Raw genomic sequence first — 20076 nt, 5'->3', positions numbered from 1 at the left:
TCCTCAGCATCTTTCACATTCCCCACCTTCTCTCTACTCACACCACAGTTGCCCTAGTTCAGGCCTTCATCTCTTCTCATTTGGATAACTTCAATAGCCTCTTAATTGATCTCATCTCTGTAATTCAAATAGCTGCTAAACTGATATTCCTAACTCACAAGTCAAGCCATGTCATTCCATAGTTCAAGAAGAATTTTCTTTTTTTTGGAGGTAATCCGGGTTAAGTGATTTGCTCAGGGTCATGTAACTAGTTAAGTGTCTGAGGCTGGAGAAGTTTTCTTTTTCATTTAAAAATTTTTGTTGATATCTTTTGTCTTTACATGACCTCAATTTCTAAATATACCTCCCCAGCCCTGCCAACAAATGAACCTGTACAATGAAGAAAGTTAAAAAGAAGAAAAGCTGTCCAGCAAAATTAACCAATGATGTCATAGGGAATGTTCCACATCCACAGTCCTTCACCTCGAGGAGATGCATTTTCTCGTTTCTTCTTTAAAGCTAAACTTGATCATTATAATTACAAAGCATTCAGTCTTGTTGGGTTTTATTGTTGCTATTTTAATTTACACTGGTGTAATCATTGAGTATACTGTTTTCCTGGTTGTACTTGACTTTACTTTGCATCAGTTCATATAGATCTTCTCTAGTTTTTTTTTTTTACGAAGTAGTAGCATTCCATTATCTTCAGAGCTACAATTTGTTTAGTCATTCCCCAGTCATTAGGCCTCTATTTTGTTTTTATCTTTTTGCTAGCACAAAAAGTGCCACTGTGAATTTTGTGGCATATATGGAGCCTTTCTTCCTATCTTTGACCTCCCTAGGGTATATGTCTAGCAGTAGGATCTCTGGGTCAAAGGGTATAGACATATAAGTCATTTTCTTAGTCTAATTCCAAATGGTCTTCCAAAATGGCTGGACCAATTCACAGATCTACCAATAGCATTTTTGAGTGTTTGTCTTCCCCCAGCTTCTCTATCATTGATAATTCCCTACTTTTGCTCTCTTTTCTAATTTGTTTGGTGTAAAATGAAACCTGTGTTAATTTGTTTTCTCATTAATGACATGCAGCAATTTTATAAGGTTGTTCATAGTTTGCAGTTCTTTTTTTGGGAAATGTTTGTTCTTATCCTTTGGCTCATTGGGGAATAGCTCTAGATCTTAAATATTTGTATATTTATATATCTTGGATATATGTCTTGGATAACAAGCACTTATCAGAGATACTTGATGCAAAGACTTAATTCTCAATTGATAGCTTCCCTTCCTGTCTTGATCTGTTTTGGTTTTTATTTGTTTGTTTGTTTTTGTTTGGAGTAGGAATACAAAACCTTTCCAATATCATGTAATTTGAAATGCCTGTTTTATCTTTTGTGATTGCCTATATCCTTTGTTTGGTTAAGAACTCTCACCACAGACTTTTCATAGCCATAGGGCTATGAAAGATAGCTTCCCTTGCTCTTTTCTCATTTTTCGTGATGTGACCTTTAATATTTAGGTTGCATATCTATTTTTATATTATTGTCATGAATGGTAGAAGACATTTTTCTAAACCTAAATTCTAACAAACTTAAGTTTTCCCAGCAATTCTTTATAAAGAGAAAGTTCTTCCCCAAATAATTTACATTCTCATTTATCAAACACTGCGTTACTGAGTTAAATTATTCCTGATTCTTCCTTATCTACTTTCGTATTTTTAACCAGTACCATATGGTTTTGAGATATGTTATATATAGATGCCTGTTAAATTAAATTATAAAACAGTAATCGTCAAAGCACCAAAAGTTAAAATTATAAAACAGTGCAACAAAGAACAAGATGAGTTGTTTTTTGTTGCTGTTGTTACTGTTGTTGTTTTTTAACAAGTGAGGATTGGGGGTTCAAATCCGACCTCAGACACATAACGCTCACTAGCTGTGTGACTCCGGGCAAGTTACTTAATCCCAACTGCCTCACCAAAAAAACAACAACAACAAAAAAAAACAAGTGAGGATTGAGTCCCAGTAACAAAGGAGAGACCACTTACTCATCTCTCATATTGCTGGAAATATTAAGATGAATTAAAATGAGGGCTCAAAGAATCTCAGATTGGAGACTTCTACGTATAAGAAAAAAGTCACTGTTCACTGACACGATTGAGAAATAGGATCCCTTATCTTTTTTCCTTTGGCTTTTTGCAGCTACTCCCCAGCACACATCCTTTGCTCTAGTCCAATGGTCCCCTACTGATACATGCTCACTCTCATGTCTTTGCTCAAAAAGTTTCCCCAACCTTTGCCCCAGTCACTCCTACCCAGAATGCTTTCCTTCCCTTCCTTTTGTCCAAACAAATCTCACCCATCCTTAAGGCCCAAATAAAGTCTGATTCCCTCCTCAAAACTTCAGCTACAATTGTCCTTGACTGCCCCTTAAATGAACTTTTAGAGCATGAATCATCTGTACCACACAATTTAGCACTTGAGCATACAGTGGCTCATACTGTTTTCTATTTGTTCTCTTCCATGTAGGTTAGTCTTGTCCTTTCAATTAGAGTTAAAGTCTCTCATGAGTTCTGTATCTCCTTTATCCCCCACAGCCCCTTGTGCAGGGCACAAGGACACACTCAGTAAATACTGATTGGTTCATTATACAGAAACCCAAAGTAATATCTTCCAGGGAAGAGTCCTAGATGATATAATTCAGAAGCATGATAACTCCTATAAAACTTGAATTGAAATAATAAATAACTACAAAAGCCCAAGATGTGGAGAACAAATGGATAAAATTCTCATCTCTTACATATGGTCCTAGATACCCCTAGCACCAGCGCCTTCATAGTAAGGGTAACAGGCAAAGGGGTTCTCAACTCAATTTAAGTAAATATTTATTTTCTACTATATGCAAGGCATTGGGTTATCAGGGGTAGGGAACCTGAGGATACAAAGGCAAAAAATGAAAAACAATTACTGTCTTCAAGGAGTTTACATCCTACTGATGACATGTAATAGGACTGGACTTGGGATTTCATTGGTATTGGGAGCTAAGTGGTGCAGTGAATAGAATGCTGGAAGGAGTTGTGGACTTAAGAGTCAGGAAGACCTCGGTTTGAATCTGACCTCAGACATTTACTAGTGGTATGACTTTGGGAAAGTCAGTTAACCTCTTCCTGCCTCAGTTACCTCTGCTGGGGTGGGGTGGGGGGATAATAATAGCACCTACTTCACAGGGTTGTTGTGAGGATTAAATGAGAAAGCACAGGTAAAGCACTTGGTGAATCCTAAAGTGCTAAACAAATGCTAGCTAATGTAGCTATGACTCCCAATGAGTAAACTCCTTCCAATAAGGGAAAAGAGGTGGCTAGGAGGAGGAGAAGGAATAAACATTTACACAGTGGCTATTATGTGCCAGGCACTGTGCTGAGCACTTTTAAAAAATGATATTACAATATTAAAAAGATAAATAACCCAACATAGTTTGGGGATTGGATGACTTTCCAATATTATATAGAAGATACATAATAGAAGATATTATATCATATTGTGTAGAAGAACCCTACTTTTAGGGCAAACTTCCAAGTATTTTTTAACATGAGAGTCACAGAACTACCTAGCCAATGTCTGAGGCTGCACTAGGGAAGTGGACATTTCTTTATAGTCACTCTAGTCAATAAATAACAAAATATTAGAAGGAGAATAGCACCTCTAACCATTTGTGCTGCCCCACCAGATGTAAGGAATTCCCACAGCAATTCCTAATCAAAGGCCCCATCTGTGTCTTATGCAGGATTTATTTCAGAGTAGGCTCCACCCTCAAGGCAACACACTAATAAAGTGAATTTCAGTGAAATGCTTTATATTATGTGAAACCATATATCTGGCTTCAATGTCCACTCTTCTCCTTCACTAGCCCTGAAAAATCCATTTGGGAAGGTGTTAAAAAATAAATCATGTTACCAGATGGTCAATAATTTTTTTCAGATTTGGGGTTTATGGAAGGAGGGTCACAGGAGAAGCGAATTTAGGCTCCCCCCAAAATATGATGGCATTAAATTAACTACAAGCCCTTGCTATGGTGACAGAGGCTCATATTTATCCAGCCCCATACAGGGTGCAATTCAGCAGACAGTGGAGGCTATTGGAGATAGCAAAGCCATACCTTCACATCTGTTTTCCCTATTTTGCCAAGAAGCACTCATTTTTCTTCTTTTTAATAATTTGACCTGTTTTACTTTCTGGCACAGGACTCTGGGAAGCTGAGCACTGGCTTCTCTGGGCCCCTTCCAATTCAAAGAGACAGAAGGAAGAGAGAGGAGGAGGAAGAGAAAGTGGAAGGAAAAGGCAGGAGAGGGGAGAAAGAGAAGGAAGGGGGAAGAGAGAAAGCAAGAGAGAACTGAATATGTCTGCTTGCTTAGCTGAATAACTAGGCAAGTTTGTGCTTCTCCTACACAACCCAAATCAAACAGGATTTATTCCAGGTCATGCAGTTAGAAAGTGTCCCAGAAACTATAATCAGGGTAGCCTGGCTGCTCCAGCAAAGTTCTGTGGTTATTTATACAGCTCTCTAAATGTGCACAGGGCTGCAGAAATGACTAAATGTGAACATTTGCATAGATTGTCACGCATGTTAACATTCAGGAAAGATGGAGACAGTGTCAAAAGATTTCCACTGGCAACCTATCTTTAAAAAATGGAAAACGTGCTAGTCTGGGCCTGTGGATTTTCTTTGCTATTTTCTTTTGTCTTATTTCACCAGATTCTACTTCTTCTGCTTCCCCTTCCTTGGTTTTGTTAACCAAGGATATAACCAGCTTCCCTTTTGTCCCATATAGCCCAAGGCAGAGAGCATTTTCCTTTCTAGGATATTTCCAGTACTATTCTCTGTTTTAGGGCTGGATCTCAAAATCAGAGAACAGGCTTCTCGAGAAGCCCATCTATCTCTATCTACTTTCATCTACCTTGAGAGAGGTCATCAAGGTCCAATACTTTATATTAATCTTCAGAATCTTTTATGACAATTCAAGTGGAAGTGGTTCAATTTTCTGGCATTGTGCTGGTAGACTGGCACAGGAGCTGCCTTGTATGGCATGCCTGAATCAAAGAAGGTATCATCCTCTATGAGCAAAGCGAAACCTTAGAAGCACAAAGGAAACGTCAGGTGTGCAAATGTAGAGATATCTCCATCCCAAATGTTCCAAAGGATATTTGTGCCCAACCTGTAGTAGAGTCTTCTGAGCTCACATTGGACTAACCAGCTACAGTTGAACACACTGTACCTTGACCTCAACATTCCAAGCATGAAGGACAAATAGTAACTATCACCTACATGCTACTGAACTTTGAATTTCCTCCCAAAGGTGATGGTTTCCAGTGGTATCCAAATTGTGGATAGCTGCAAATATGGGTAAAATGTTCTTTTGTTAATAATCACTGATACATGAAGAAAATAGTAAGAAGATCCAGAGTGCAGAAATTCCAAGACAGCAAGATGCAGAACTGGGAAAACACAGCAGGGATCTTGCTGGTTCCTATTTCAGACATGGTTTGTGAAAGTTTCTCAAGGGGACACTAACCATTATTAAGTTGAAAAGGTACCAGTGTGATCTAACCATTCTGGAGAGCAATTTGGCACTATGCCCATAGGGCAATCAAACTGTGCATATCTTTTGATCCAGCAATACCAATTCTAGGTCTGTCTCCAAAAGAGATCATAAAAAAGGGAAAAGGAGAGAATTCTGGGAAGATGGTGAAGTAGGTCAGAAAATTCCAAGCTCTCCAGATTCCCCCACAAACAAGGTAAAATAGCACCTCATGGCAAACATAAGAGCAGTAAAAATGAACAAGAGTTGGAGAACAAGGGGTCCTCCTGGAGCAATTGCAGAAGATCTGAAAAAAAAATTCCAGGACCAAGGTTTGGTCCCTATGAAGAATAAACAACTCCAGGCTAGTTTCGTTGAAACAGCAAGCCCTGAGGCCAGCTGGGTTAAGAGGTAGCTTCAGCCCCAGCCATAGGAACTTTCACTTCCTGGACAGTGTCAAGATCAAGAAGAGAAAACATAGGAATAATTGGACTACCTGAAAGCTACAATTAAAAAAAATCTTGATACAATAATACAAGAAATAATTAAAGAAAATTGTCTTGAAGCATTAGAAAAAAAGGGGAACATAGAAATAGAAAAATTGACCAATCATTACCTGAAAGAGATTTTATAAGGAAAACCTATGGGAATATCACAGTCAAATTCTGAAACCCCCAGTTCAAGGATAAAATATTACAAGCAACAAGAAAAGGCAACTTAAAAATAGAAGGGTAAAGGGATAAGAGAAGGGAGGGAGATAGAAGGGAGGGTAGATTAGGGGGAGGGGTATTCAGAATGCACTCATCTTGGGGTGGGGGAGGGACAAGATGAGGAGAAAATTTGGAACTCAAAATCTTGTGGAAGTGAATTTTGAAAACTAAAAATAAATAAAGAGGAAAAAAAAGAAAAAAATAACTTAAATATGGCAGTGCCACAATTAGAATCACACAAAACCTATTAGCAGTGCCACTAAAAGACTGCAGGTCTTGGAACACTATATATTTGAAGAGCAAAAGAACTGGGGTTGTAGCCAAAAATATCATACCCAGAAAAGTTAAGCATAAACCTGAACAAAAAAAAATGGATATTTCATGAATTGTCAGACTTTTAGAATTTTGTTTAAATAAACTGAACTTAATAGAAAATTTGACATATGAGATACAAGAGAAATAGATAAGGTAACTGTCAAAGACTAACTACAAGGGACTCAATAAGGACAGATAGTTTACCTTGTATATGAGAGAATGTAAAACATATGTCTCAGATTGTTATTAGTAATTGAGTAGCTCATAAGAAAGATGGAGGTAGACCTGAGTATGATCTGATTTTAAAAAGTAAAACTGTTTAGGAACAGGTAAAAAGGGTAATTATTTTATACACATGAGGTTCAGGAGGAAGAACTGACACAGAGGAATTAGATGGGAGAAGACAGCTGCTGGTTCTGGAACCCTACTTTCATTGGGAATGGGTTTAAGATGGAACCATACATACATACATATATACATGCATGCATGCATACATACATACATACATAGATGTAAAAGTCTTCTAAATTCAGAATGAAATAAAAGGCTAAGGGGATAAGGAGGGAAGAGAGGATAAGGTAGAGATTTTTAGAGAGGAAAGTGAAGGAATAGGATAAGGGGGTAATAAGAAGCTATTTAGATTAACTGGAATGGGAGGGTAAGGGAAGGATCCTAGGAGGGGAGTAGGTTAAGTAATAGGAGGTCAAGGTAGTAGATAGAAGTAAAGTAGAGGAGTTAGGAGGGATAGGAAGTAAGAGATACACACAAACATAAACTAAAGATCAGGAGTAGAATTTATCAGGGCAAAAAAAGCAAGGGTAGTAATCAGGATCTCACACAATTAAAGGTAAAATAGATTTAATCATAAGAGAAAATAGGGAAACTACATTTTAATCAATATTTTTAGATTATTTAAAATAACTGGACAGTACAAGGTTGGAATATTGCTTTTGTGTAGGAAATGATGAGTTGCTGGACTTAGAAAAATAAGACTCAGATTTATGATGAAAGAGGTTATCCATCCTCAGAGAAACATGGACAAATAAGTGTAGTACAGTCTTACACAGATGGATATGAATGTGCATGTCCAGATATGGTATGATTATAGATATCTAAATATATGTATGTGTATGTAAGTGTACTTATGTATGTGTACATGCAGGTATATATCTTTGTATGTATATATGTATGTATGTTTATAAGTATATGTATGTATGTATATATGAATATGCATGTAAATGTATGTATATGTATTTGTGTGTGTATATAAAATATCTGAGCTTAATTGTACCTACTTGGGGGAGAGGAGGAGGAGAAAGGGGGGGGGAAAGAACCAAGTAAAAAGTACAACCTACAAGGAAGCAAAGAAAAGATGGACAGCTCTGAATACAATAGTATTTGTTATATAGGCTTTCTTGAAATGGAAATTTATTTCTGTATACTTTGAATCCTCTTACATTATGCTGTGCACATGGCAATGATTTTTTCTTATTTTGTATTTAAATTTTAATATTTAGTTTATAATGTTTCTTTTTCTTATTATGTATTCAAGTTTAAAATTAATTAATGAATAAAAATAAAGTAAAAATATTTATAGCAGCTCTTTTTGTGATGGCAAAGAATTGGAAATTGAGGGGATGCCCATCAATTGGGGAATGGCTGAGCAAGTTGTGGCATAGAGATGTAATGGAATACTATTGTGCTATAAGAAATGATGAATGGGCTGATTTCAGAAAAGCCTTATGTGAACTAATGCAAAGTGAAGTGAACAGAACCATTGTATTGTGTTGGACGCAAGACCAGAGACATTGTGTGATGATCAACTTTGATTGACTTAGCTCTTCTCAGCAATACAATGATCCAAGACAATTCCAAAAGACTCATAATGAAAAATTCTGTCCACATCCAGAGAAAGAATTCATGGAATCTCAATGCAGATCAAACATACTGTTTTCACTTTTTTGTGTTTTTTTTCCTTTTGTTCTCTTTCTTCTCTCACCACATAACTAATATGGAAATATGTTTTACATGATTGCACATATATAACCTATATAAAATTGCCTACCATCTTAGGGAAGAGGGAAAAAATTTAGAACTCAAAATTTTGTTTTAAAAAAAATGTAAAAAATTATCTTTACATGTAATTGGAAAAAATAAAATACTATTTTTTTAAATGTTGATTAAAAAAAGAAAAGATACCATTGTACACTGGATAAACATCTGGATGAATGATTCCTTACCTTCCCCACCTCTGGAGGCCAGTTCAGTCTTGGCCCAGGCCCCAAGGAACAAGTCCATAGGATCAAAGCTCTAAAACTGGAAGAAATCTCAAATGCCATTGAGTCCAAAGCCCTCATTCCTACAGATGAGGAAACTGAGGCCCAAGGAGGTTAAGTTACTTGCCTGTGGTAGGTACAGAATGGTTTCAGGAGTGACAGCTCATTTAGAGGGCTATAGACCTTAGGGAACACATAGTAATGAATATAAAGTGGGTGGCGCATGTTAGAGCTGTGTATAAAATATCCATTTTGTTATGCTAGGATCATACATTTAGAACTGGAAAGAACCTCAGAGGTCCAACACCCCCATTTTATTGATGAGAAAATTGAGGCCCAGAGAACTTAGGTAATTTGTCTAAGGTCATGCAGGTTTAAGTGACAGAATTGGGATTTGAGCCTAGGTTCTTTGATTCCAAATCTCTCTCTCTCCACTGAGCCATAGAGCTAGAAGAGACCTAACAGATTACCTAGTCTAACCCCTCTCATTTGACAAATGTGTTCACATCCCTTCAAGCAGAAGAGAGCCATCGATCCACAATTGAATCAACCACCTAGTCTGTAATTCCCAGGGGAAAAATAGGGGTCTATTAGCCAAGAGATTCTCCATTACCAAGGCTGGTCCTAGGTTAACATGATGTGTGCAAAGCTAAGCACTGTTCCACTTGGACTTCCTCTTCTCTTCTTCCACCTTTCCCCCTTCAACATTTGGCAACTTTGTTCTGCCCCCTCACTCCACAGAGTCCCCTCCCCCTCCAGAACCTCAAACTCTACCCAAGATTATCTTCCCCAGTATCATCCCATGGTACATCCCTTGCCCTCTGTAAGATCAAACTGTGCCAGTTTCTTATAAAGAGCTAATTTGATAAATTAACCAGTGCTGATGTGTAATAAGACACCTTGCATTCTTAGCTTTCTCTCTCATCACCGTTAATTCTTACAACCTTCCTATGAGGCATGCAGGGAAAACATTGTTTTTCCCATTTTATGGATTAGATTATTTGAGTGCTTGCTAATGGGTCACACAAGTTGGTGACAGAACTGAAACTCTTAATTCCCAGGTTCAGTGCTCAACTGTTAATTGGCTAATGCCTTAATCTTCTCAGCATAGAGCAACAGCATTTAATTTTCAGAAAACCAGGTGCTTTAAGTCAGAAGAGTAATACTAAATATTGAGTAATACTAATTGTTGAGGATGTCAGTCACTGACTGGGCAATGGAAGGGCTGCTTTTGGATAGGCAGTCCTCTTGGTGCCCCTTCAAATCTAATTAAATATATCAGTCTAGCTCATTTTCCCTTCTCCCAAAGCTTCCTCAGGATGTGGTTTCCTAAGTGTAATGCAAAGGAAAGAGTCCTACATTCAGTCAGAAGATCAGGCTCTCAGTCCAAGATTAACTACCTGCCTGACTTAATCACTACCAGGGTTTTAGCTTCCTCATCTGTAAATGAGGAGCCTGGACTAGAAAACTCTGAAGTCCTTTCCAAATAAAAATTGTATGATGTTGATCTTCACCTGTATAAATGCAGGGTTAAAAAAATGAGTGATTTGTCTTAGCTTTCCATGCCTCTTTGGGGTTTCAATTAAATTTTAAAATTTTATGAAGTATCAGTTGTGTGTAAAACACTGTGCCAAGTTCTGGCAAGGTTTAGCTAAGACAGACTCCCTCACTTTAAAGAGTTTCTAGACCAGATAGGGGAAATGACACCTACATGAACAATTATAATACAAACCAACACATAAAGGCCTAAGAGAGCTACAAACAATGTGCTGTGTCAGGTCTGAGGGCTTCCTGGATGGCATACCATTGACCTTGGGGAGTAGAATGAACAAAGCTTGGATGTGGGAAAATACAGGGCACATATAGGGGGTCAGTGAGTCATCCAATTTGGCTAGAATGCCAAGTATAATGAAGAGAGTGGTGTGAGACAAAGTTGGAAAAGTATGTTGGTACATGATTGTGAATTACCTCAAATGCCAAGCAGAGATATTTATACTTTCTCTATTGGGCAACAGGAAGTCACTGAAAAGTTTGAGCAGAGGAATGGTATAAGGTAAGGAGGGATCCCATTCACCAGCCTTGAACTTCCTGACTAACATTGGCATTATATGACCATATAGCTGTAGTTTAAGGGGATCTTAGAGGTTATTTAATCCAACTCCATAATTTTGCAGATGAGTTAAGTGACGTGTCCAAGGTCACAAAAGTAGTTTGTGGCAAAGCTGGGACTAGAACTCAAGTTCTTATGACCCCAAATTCAGCTCTTTTCCCACAGCACCATGCTCTGCAGATACCACTCATGAGAAAGCTCAATGTTATTATCACAGCCTACATAACAAGAGCAGAATCTTTCTACAGAATTGGACTGCCCTTGGAGGTATCTGGGCATCTGTCCAATGGCCTGAAGGGTGGCTCATACTTTAGAGGACGAAGGATGGGTGGACAATACAAATATCCTGCTGTCCCACCTCCTTCCTGCATCCAGAATATCTATCATCAATTCCTCCTAGCTTTCCCTTGGCCTTTCAAGCTCCACCCAATGACCTGGCATCACAAAATTAGCCTGGCCTTCCGGGTGCAGGGGAGGCTACCCGTAGTGTTCCACAAACATTAAAGAAGGATGCCACCTGGTGGGAGAAACTGAGCTTATTACGCACTCTAATTAAACAAATTCAAAACTATTCCAGAGCTTCAGTGAAATCATATCCTTAACAAAGTTGGCACACACTTTCCCCCCTTATTTTTAAAGAAGTTATACAAATGCTATGTTAGTCTTCACTCTAATGAAGGGCTTGCTCTCTCCCAGAACAAGGAGGTCAGGAATAGCTTTTCTCATGGTATATCTGGTCCCATTGGAAGCAAGCTTGGGTAACTTTCCAAGAGCAAATATTCTCATGGGAAACAATCTTCCCTCATTCCTCATACAGAGGACAGCTCACAGGGTTTGATGGAATTGGACAGGCAGCTGAACTTTGGGAACTCCTGATTGTCAGTTCCTTCATCACTGTGTGGTAGGAAAGCAAACCATCTCATATGACCAAAAGAACAGGGGAACTTAAGTGAGCAAAACATGGAAAAAAGGAACTAGGATTTCTGGGGGTGGAAGCAAGATAGCAGAATAGAACAAGCACTCAGTCAAGCTCTCCCAGGATTCCTCTCCAAACAACCTCAACTCAAATTCTGCGGTGGCAGAGGCAACAAAAGGTCAGGGTGAAACATTCTTTTACCCCAAGACACCTTAGGACATCAGAAAGAGAGGTCTATGACCCAGGAGTGGAGGCTGACTTGGAGCCCATGTGGATGAAACACCAGTGGGGGGACTGGGTGATGGTAACAAAGCAGCAGAAGCTTCAGGAGCTCTCAAGCCAGAGACAGTGATGGGGACCTGGCAACTGGTCAGAAAGAAATTACAACGGACCCTCCCTGTACCACCGCTGGGCATAGGACTGACCAGATACTGTTTGACAGCTCCATTGCCTATACCACTTCTGGGTCATAGTTCAAGGGCAGAAAGGAGCAGTTTTGGTCAAGAGGGAGTGGGAATCCTAAGAAACAGTACCACTTTTGGTCCCAAGGGAGTAAGGGTCCTGAGGAGCTGTACTTATTGTAATCCCAAGAGATCAGGGGCCCTTCCAGGGTAAAGAGCAGAGTACAGACCAGGACAGCAGTGACCATACCTATCCCCAGATCATACAACCTTGGAAGCACAGAAAACTTCCAAGCCCCCAGAACTAGCTCTGAAAACAACAGTGCAAAAAAAAGGCCTAAAGCTTGAGACAGTGTCTTTCCCCACTCTCCATGACAGGAACAGAGCCCAACTTTAACATAAAGTTCAAAATTAGGAATATTGTTGAAAAATGAAAAAACAAAAAAAGAACCCAACCATAAAAAAATCTATGGTGACAGGAAAGATACAAACTCAGAAGAATACAATAAAGTCAAAACAGCTCCAAGCAAAGCCTCAAGAAAAACAATAGTTGGACACAAGTCCAATAAGAATTCCTCGAAGAGCTAAAAATTATTTTCAAAATCAAAGTGGTAGAAAAAATTAGGTATATAAATAAGAGAAAAGGAAGAAAATTATTAAAATACAATTAACAGCTTGGTAAAAAAAAGAGGCATAAAAATGCTGAAGAAAATAACACCATAAAAAACAGAATTGGACAAATGGAAAAAGAGGTACACAAATTCACTGATGAAAATAACTTCTTAAAAAGTAGAATTAATCAAATGAAAAAAGGTGCAAAAATCTAACTAAAGAAAATAATTCCTTAAAAATTAGAATTGGACAGCTGGAAGCTAATGACTTCATGAAACACCAAGAAACAATAAAACAAAATCAAAAGAATTAAAAGATAGAAGAAAATGTGAAATATATCATCAGAAAAACAAACTCCTGGAAAATAGGCCAAGGAGAGATAATTTAAGAATTAATGGACTACTTGACACTATATTTTAAGAAATTATCAAGGAAAATTGCCCTGATATCCTAGAACCCGAGGGGAAAATAGAAGTTGAAAAAATCTGCCTATCACCACTTGAAAGAGATCCCAAAATGAAAATTCCCAGGAATATTATGGCCAAATTTCAGAGTTCCCAAGTCAAAGAGAAAATGCTTCAAGCAGCCAGAAACCACTCAAATACTGTGGAGCCACAGTCAGGATACAATAAGATTTAGCAGCTTCTACATTAAAGGATCAAAGGGCTTGGAATATGATATTCCAGAGGGCAAAGGAGCTAGGATTACAACCAAGACTCACCTAGCAAAACTAAATATAATAATTTGGGGGAGAAATGGATATTTAATGAAATAGAGCACTTTCAAGAATTTCTGATGAAAAGACCAGGGCTAAATAGAAAATTTCAATTTCAAAGTTAAGACTCAAGAAAAGCATAAAAAGGTAAACATGAAACAGATATCATAAGATATTTGAAAAGATTAAACTGTTTACATTCCTACATGGGAAGATACTTGTAACTTCTGAGAACTTAATGATTATTAGGGCAGCTAGAAGGTATATACATAGACAGAAGGTGTGAGATGACTATGAAGGGATGATATTAAAAAAATAAAATTAAGGGATGAAAAAGAGGGATGCACTGGGAGAAGGGGAAGGGGAAGGTAGAATGGGGTAAATTATCTCACATAAAAGAGTTGTGAAAGGAAGAGCTTTTAAAGTAGAAGGGAAGATTGGGCGGGGTGGCAGGCAATGCTTGGATCTTACTCTCATCAAAATTGGCTCAAAATGGAGTAGCACATATTCAGTAGAGTATAGAAATTTATCTTACCTTACAGGGAAGTAGGAGGGGAAGGGGATAAGAAAAGTGAAGAGCTAATAGAGGGGAAGATGAATTGGGTGAGGCTGTGGTGAGAAATAAAACACATTTGAGGAGGAACAGGGTACAACAAGACAGAAAGAAGGATGAACAGGGGAAAATGGAAGGAAATAAAAAGTAATCAAAACAGTGAATGTGAATGGGATGAACTTACCCATAAAATGGAAACAGAGAGCAGAGAGGATTAAAAACCAGAATCTAACAATATGTTGTTTACAAGAAACATACTTAAGACAAAGACACACATAGAGTTAAAATAAGGGGCTGGAACAGAATCTACTATACTTCAGCTGAAGTAAAAAAGGTAAATTAGCCATTATGATCTCAGACAAAGCAAAAGCAAAGATAGACCTAATTAAAAGGGATAAGCAAGGAAACTATATCTTGTTATAAGATACCATAGACAATGAAGTAATAGCAACACTAAATATATATGCACCAAATGGCATAGCATCCAAGTTCTTAAAGGAAAAGTTAAATGAATTACAAGAGGAAATAGACAGTAAAACTATACTAGTGAGGGACCTCAACTTTCTCCTGTCAGAGTTAGACAAATTTAATCATAGAATAAATAAGAAAGAAGTTAAGGAGATGTATAGAATCTAGGAAAAGTTAGATATGATAAACCTTTGGAGAAAACTGAATGAGAATAGAAAGGAGTATATTTTTTTCTCAGCTGTATGAAAACTTCACAAAAATTAACCAAGTATTAAGGCATAAAACCTTCACAACCAAATGCAGAAAAGCAGAAATATTAAATATACCATTTTCAGACTATAATGCAATACAAATTACATTCAATAAAGGACTATGGAAGCATGATTAAAAATTCATTGGAAAATAACTAATCTAATCCTAAAGAATAAGCGGGTCAAAGAACAAATCATAGAAACAACCAATAATTTCATTAAAGAGAATGACAGCAAATGGAACAACATACTAAATTTATGATATACAGCCAAAGCAATAATAAGAGGAAATTTTATTTCTCAAAACATGTACATCAACTTCAGGTTGAAGTATAATGTTTTTACCTTATTTTTCTTGGAGTTTTTTTTTTGGTCTGTGTTTTCTTTTGCAATATGGCTAATATGGAAACATGTTTTGCAGGACTTCACATGTATAACATATCATATTGCTTGCTTTCTCAAGGAGTGGGGTGGGATGGAAGGAAGGAAGGAAGGAAGAGAATTTAGAACTCAAATTTCTAAAACATTGAATGTTAAAAATTTTACATGCAACTGGGAAATATTTTATGAAATAAAAAATATTTTTAAAAAACTAGAAAAGGCACTAAATATGCCAAAGAAGAGAACCATAGAGAGGAACTTTGTGAGTTCCAGCAAAAGATTCAGTCCAATAGTCAGTGCCATTATGAGAGTAGACTCCTATCTCAGAAGAATTATTTTTTGTTTGTTGGTTTTGGGTTTTTTGTGGGTTTTTTTGGGGGGGAGGCTAGGCAATGGGGTTAAGTGACTCGCCCAGGGTCACACAGCTAGCAAGTGTCTGAAGCCAGATTTGAACTCAGGTCCTCCTGAATTCAGGGCCAGTGCTCTATCCACTGCACCACCTAGCTGCCCCTCATTTCAGAAGAATTATTGAGAGGCAGGGACACCTTTAGATCTTTCCCCCTTTATCCCATCTCTTTGTTCTTGATAAGTCAGATCTCATCCATTTCTATTGGTTAGGTCTGGCCTGACATGATGGGAGTAAAGGAAGGAGAACAAAGTGGAGGTAGACCATGGGGAACGGGGAACCATGTAGCTACTTTTGCACATTTTTTTGTTCTTGCTGTTGCCATTGGCATGATTGTTCTTATCACCTGAGAATGGAACCTTTCAGCTCTCTCCCTGTCCCCTGGTGATAAGACTTATGCTTAAATCTTCAACATAACTCTTTCACAATATCACTGAAGTTAAGATCATAGAATCAAAAGGGACCTTAGATATCATCTACTCCAACCCCTCATTTCACACTTGAGAAAACTGAGGCACTGAGAGGTTAAATGACTTGCCCAATGTCATACAGGTAGAATTAGCCCCAGATTCTATGACTTCAAATCCTTTGACCTTTTCACTCTACAATGCTGCCTATAAATCTATCTATCTATCTATCCACCCATCTAATCATCCATCTATTTATTATCCAAGTGCTAAATGGTACAGTGGATAGAGCACCAAGCCTGGAGTCAGGAAGACTCATCTTCTTGAGTTCAACTATAGCCTCAGACACTTACTAGCTGTATGACCTTGGACAAGTCACTTAACCCTACTGGCCTCAGTTCCTCATCTGCAAAATGAGCTGGAGAAGGAAATGGCAAATCATTTCAGTATCTTTGCCAAGAAAACCCCAAATGGGGTCACAAAGAGTCGGACACAACTGAATTGACTGAGCAATAACAACAGCAGCATTTATCATCCTTCTTTCTGTCTATCTATCACCTATCATCCATTTACCTATTTATTTCTCTATCATCCATTTATCATCTCTCTTCTCTCTCTCTTTCTCCACACACACACACACACACACACACACACACACACACACCCCACAGCAGCTCTCTCAGTTTTCAGTAGCCAGAATGGGACATGTACCAGACTGTGGTGGTGGTCTCCCCTTCCTGCCCCACTCTATGTCAGAGTAGGACAATTGCTGATTCCAAAGAATATTCTTTTCTGTAAAATTGCTTTTTAAATTGCTGTTTAAATGGTTTGAATTTCTTTTGCCAGCTAGATAAACCAATCAATTTTATTTCTGCTGATCTGTGTGTAGTACAGGAGGGCTATAGTAGGAAGTCACAAACAGTTTTGGGGTTTTGATAGAGAGATACAGAAAGGACCATAGTTCTAGCCCTATAAATAATTGTCAGGCTTTCTCCTACCTGGGGGCTAAGCCAAATTGAGAGAGATACAGAGAGAAAGAGAGAGAGAGAGAGAGAGAGAGAGAGAGAGAGAGAGAGAGAGAGAGAGAGAGATTAAAGAGAGACAGAGACAGAGAGATAGACAGAGACAGAGAGAATCTTTTTGGTTTTAATTAGTAATAATCTTTTATAAATTTTTGAAAAGGCAGTCCTAAATTGGATGGGAATTTTTCTTCTTTCACCCTAGGCTAAAAATGAATCAGAGCATCATTTTGATATCTAGACAAGGTTGGGCTGTTGGGACATGCAGACTCATTTACTCCTCCTTACCCCCCAACCCCAACCACTGGGGTGGAGTTGAGGGCAATGAATAGGGAGTAGGTATTACTTGGTAGGAAGAGAAAAAGGTGTGGTTGGTCCTGGCTGGCAAGGCCCACATTCCATAGTTTGGGTGCCAAAGTAGAGACAAAGTGTTTTTTTTTTCCTCTTTAGGCTTTACCTTTTACCTCAAGCCTATATCCAGACAGGTACCAAATTAGATACTACACAGATATATTTATGTACGTGTATATATAATATAGCTATGTAATCAAATCTTTTTCCTACCCATCTAGTTATTACCTCCTCTCCCTCCCCTTGTTAAATTTAAGCTCCTTGAGGAAAAAGACTCTTTTTTACCCTGGTTTTTGTTTCTTTTCTACCTAGCCCAGTGCTTTGCATCGAAATAGGCACTTAATAATTTTTTAAATTGAATTGCTACCATCACAAAAGACATTTAGTACTCACACAAGGGGCACTTGTTTTCAGAAGTAAAAATAGTCTGCAGAGAAGTGTCAGCCCGATAACAACTTATAGCCATCACTGGGCAGAACTACAAGAACCTTCCTAGCACATTCAATCTGGTTCTCCCCAGAATGCATGTAAGCAGGCGTTCTTGAGCAATGAAAGAAAAGGTACGATTTCTTCATCTTTTTTTGACGCTCTGACCTGAGATGAGTCTAAGCCAATCTAGACTGAGGAAGAACAGCTGCTAGCAGCTAGAAGGCTGGCCAGCTACTAGTAAGACACTTTGTGGGTGCATGTGGAGGGGAGGACAATGCCTAAGAAATGTACCCAAAATGTCAGATCAGGTCCTGAGGGAACATTCAATCACTTGTAGGTATGGCCACCAGCCTCTAGCCAATGTAAAGATGTTTCTTTGCATTCCCAGTCTCTAGAGCAGTGGCTTGGACACAGTAAGCAAAATAAATGTTTGTTGAATTGAATTGAATCATGGAACTGTTGGGGAGAGGGAGTAGAGATGGTGAGGGAATAGGCCCTTTAAAGCCATCATTCCCTCAGCCACTACATGGAGAAAATGATCAAAATACCCGGTACTCACTAGTTACATAATATGACAGTGGCTTTTGTTACAGAACAATCAGGTCCTGCCTTTGTTCACAGCAATTTCTTTTTTAAAACTATATTCCCTACTACAACACAACACTAGCTCCTTGGGAGGGAAAAACTGGGTACCTGCCAGTCTATCCTTATCAGTAGAAATTCAACTTCTCCCCAAAAGGAACTGCTGAGGAGATGGCTAGAAGGGCCCTCCTCATTTGGGGAGAGGGAGGAGGGACTCCCATTGAGGGGTGCCTCCAGCTATGCAGGGGGTAAACTATGATTCTTTAAAGCTCTCCTATTTTTTAAATTCCATTGGTATTTACCAATATAGAGTGATTTGATGAAGCTGGAACACAAGGAAACTCAGACCTAGGACCTCACAACTATGGAGATCATTGTTTATATGCAGATAATCTAGCACTAATACCATCACATTTCCCAGAGTAAATAATTTCCCTCCCACTCATTGATTATACTTACCTATAATTTACAAACATTAATTATTTTTTGCAAGCTGGAGAGCCCAACCAGGAATGATTAATAATCAAAGATTGGCTGAACATCTAATACTTACCCAAGGGACCTTTCCCTTTTCCCCCATAGGACTCTCTAGCATGAACACAATTTGCCCAGTGTCAGAAAAATCTCTGGCTTGAGCCTTTCTCCTCGATAGCTCTGAAAGAAGGCTATAGGTATTCTCCTTGTTATACAAACCAAAGACAAAAGATCAAGGATGATTATTTCATCTAAGGATTTACCCCAAATATTCCTTTAAAAGCATGTTTTCCCTGGGCATGTAAAAAAAATCACTTAATTTGTAAACATTTGATTGATCCTCAACTTCTCAGACACAGTTAATGAATACAGTAAGATCCTACTGTGTACTGGTTTCTCAAAATGTCTGCTTTGACTCTAGAGTTTCGAGTGCCTTGCTGTTGGAGAAATGATTAGAAAATCATCCCCTGAAGTGAGATTCCACTGGGTGATGTCAGGATAAATAAAGACCATTCTAATAGAGCAAGGGGCTGATTGAAAAGAAGTGGGTGGACACGGAAAGCAAGGTTTTCACACTCATGATAAGTGAGTAGGGAGAATATTCTGAATAGCCCAGCTTGTTAGCAGCTAAGGTTTCCTGGAGGGCAACACACACAACACACACACACACACACACACACACACAATTTAGAGTAGCAGAGGGCATCCAGAATACCCACTAGGGACTCTGATAATGAAAATATCTTTGCAGTTAACACGGGAAAGGCTCAGCTTTTGACACCACACCAAATTCCTGCCAAAAAAAAAAAAAGGCTGGCACAGAGACAAACGCAAGTAAGAGAAATAAGCTACTGGAAGACATCCGAGAAAAACATAAGAACATCACTTAAGGTTGCAGCTCCCAGACACGTATTTTAAAACTGTAGCCTATGATCTCTTCCTCCACTCCTCTCCAATTAATGAGTGCCCATAGGTCATATACCTGCCTATAGAGTGGGCAAGTACCCAGTAAGGCAGCTACAGAAAAGACACGGACAGTCCCTGCTTTCTAGGGCAGGCTAAGCCAACCATAGAGGAAGTTCTTGTTTGTTTTGTGTTGAGCTTGAAGTGGATTCTCTAAAGAGCTGCAACATTTGCATTGTCTCTAGC

General features: G+C 38.4%; 1 protein-coding gene across 1 annotated transcript in view; it reads right to left on the bottom strand.

Moving 5' to 3' along the window:
- Window positions 1-20076, bottom strand: part of AMOTL1 (angiomotin like 1) — a 229816-nt gene that overhangs the window by 185143 nt on the left and 24597 nt on the right. The window lies entirely within an intron of this gene.

Source organism: Phascolarctos cinereus, unplaced genomic scaffold (genome assembly GCF_003287225.1).
Source record: "Phascolarctos cinereus isolate Bilbo 61053 unplaced genomic scaffold, phaCin_HiC Scaffold_726;HRSCAF=1367, whole genome shotgun sequence".
Classification (NCBI taxonomy): Eukaryota; Metazoa; Chordata; class Mammalia; order Diprotodontia; family Phascolarctidae; genus Phascolarctos; species Phascolarctos cinereus.
This window is presented reverse-complemented; position numbering and strand designations above follow the sequence as displayed.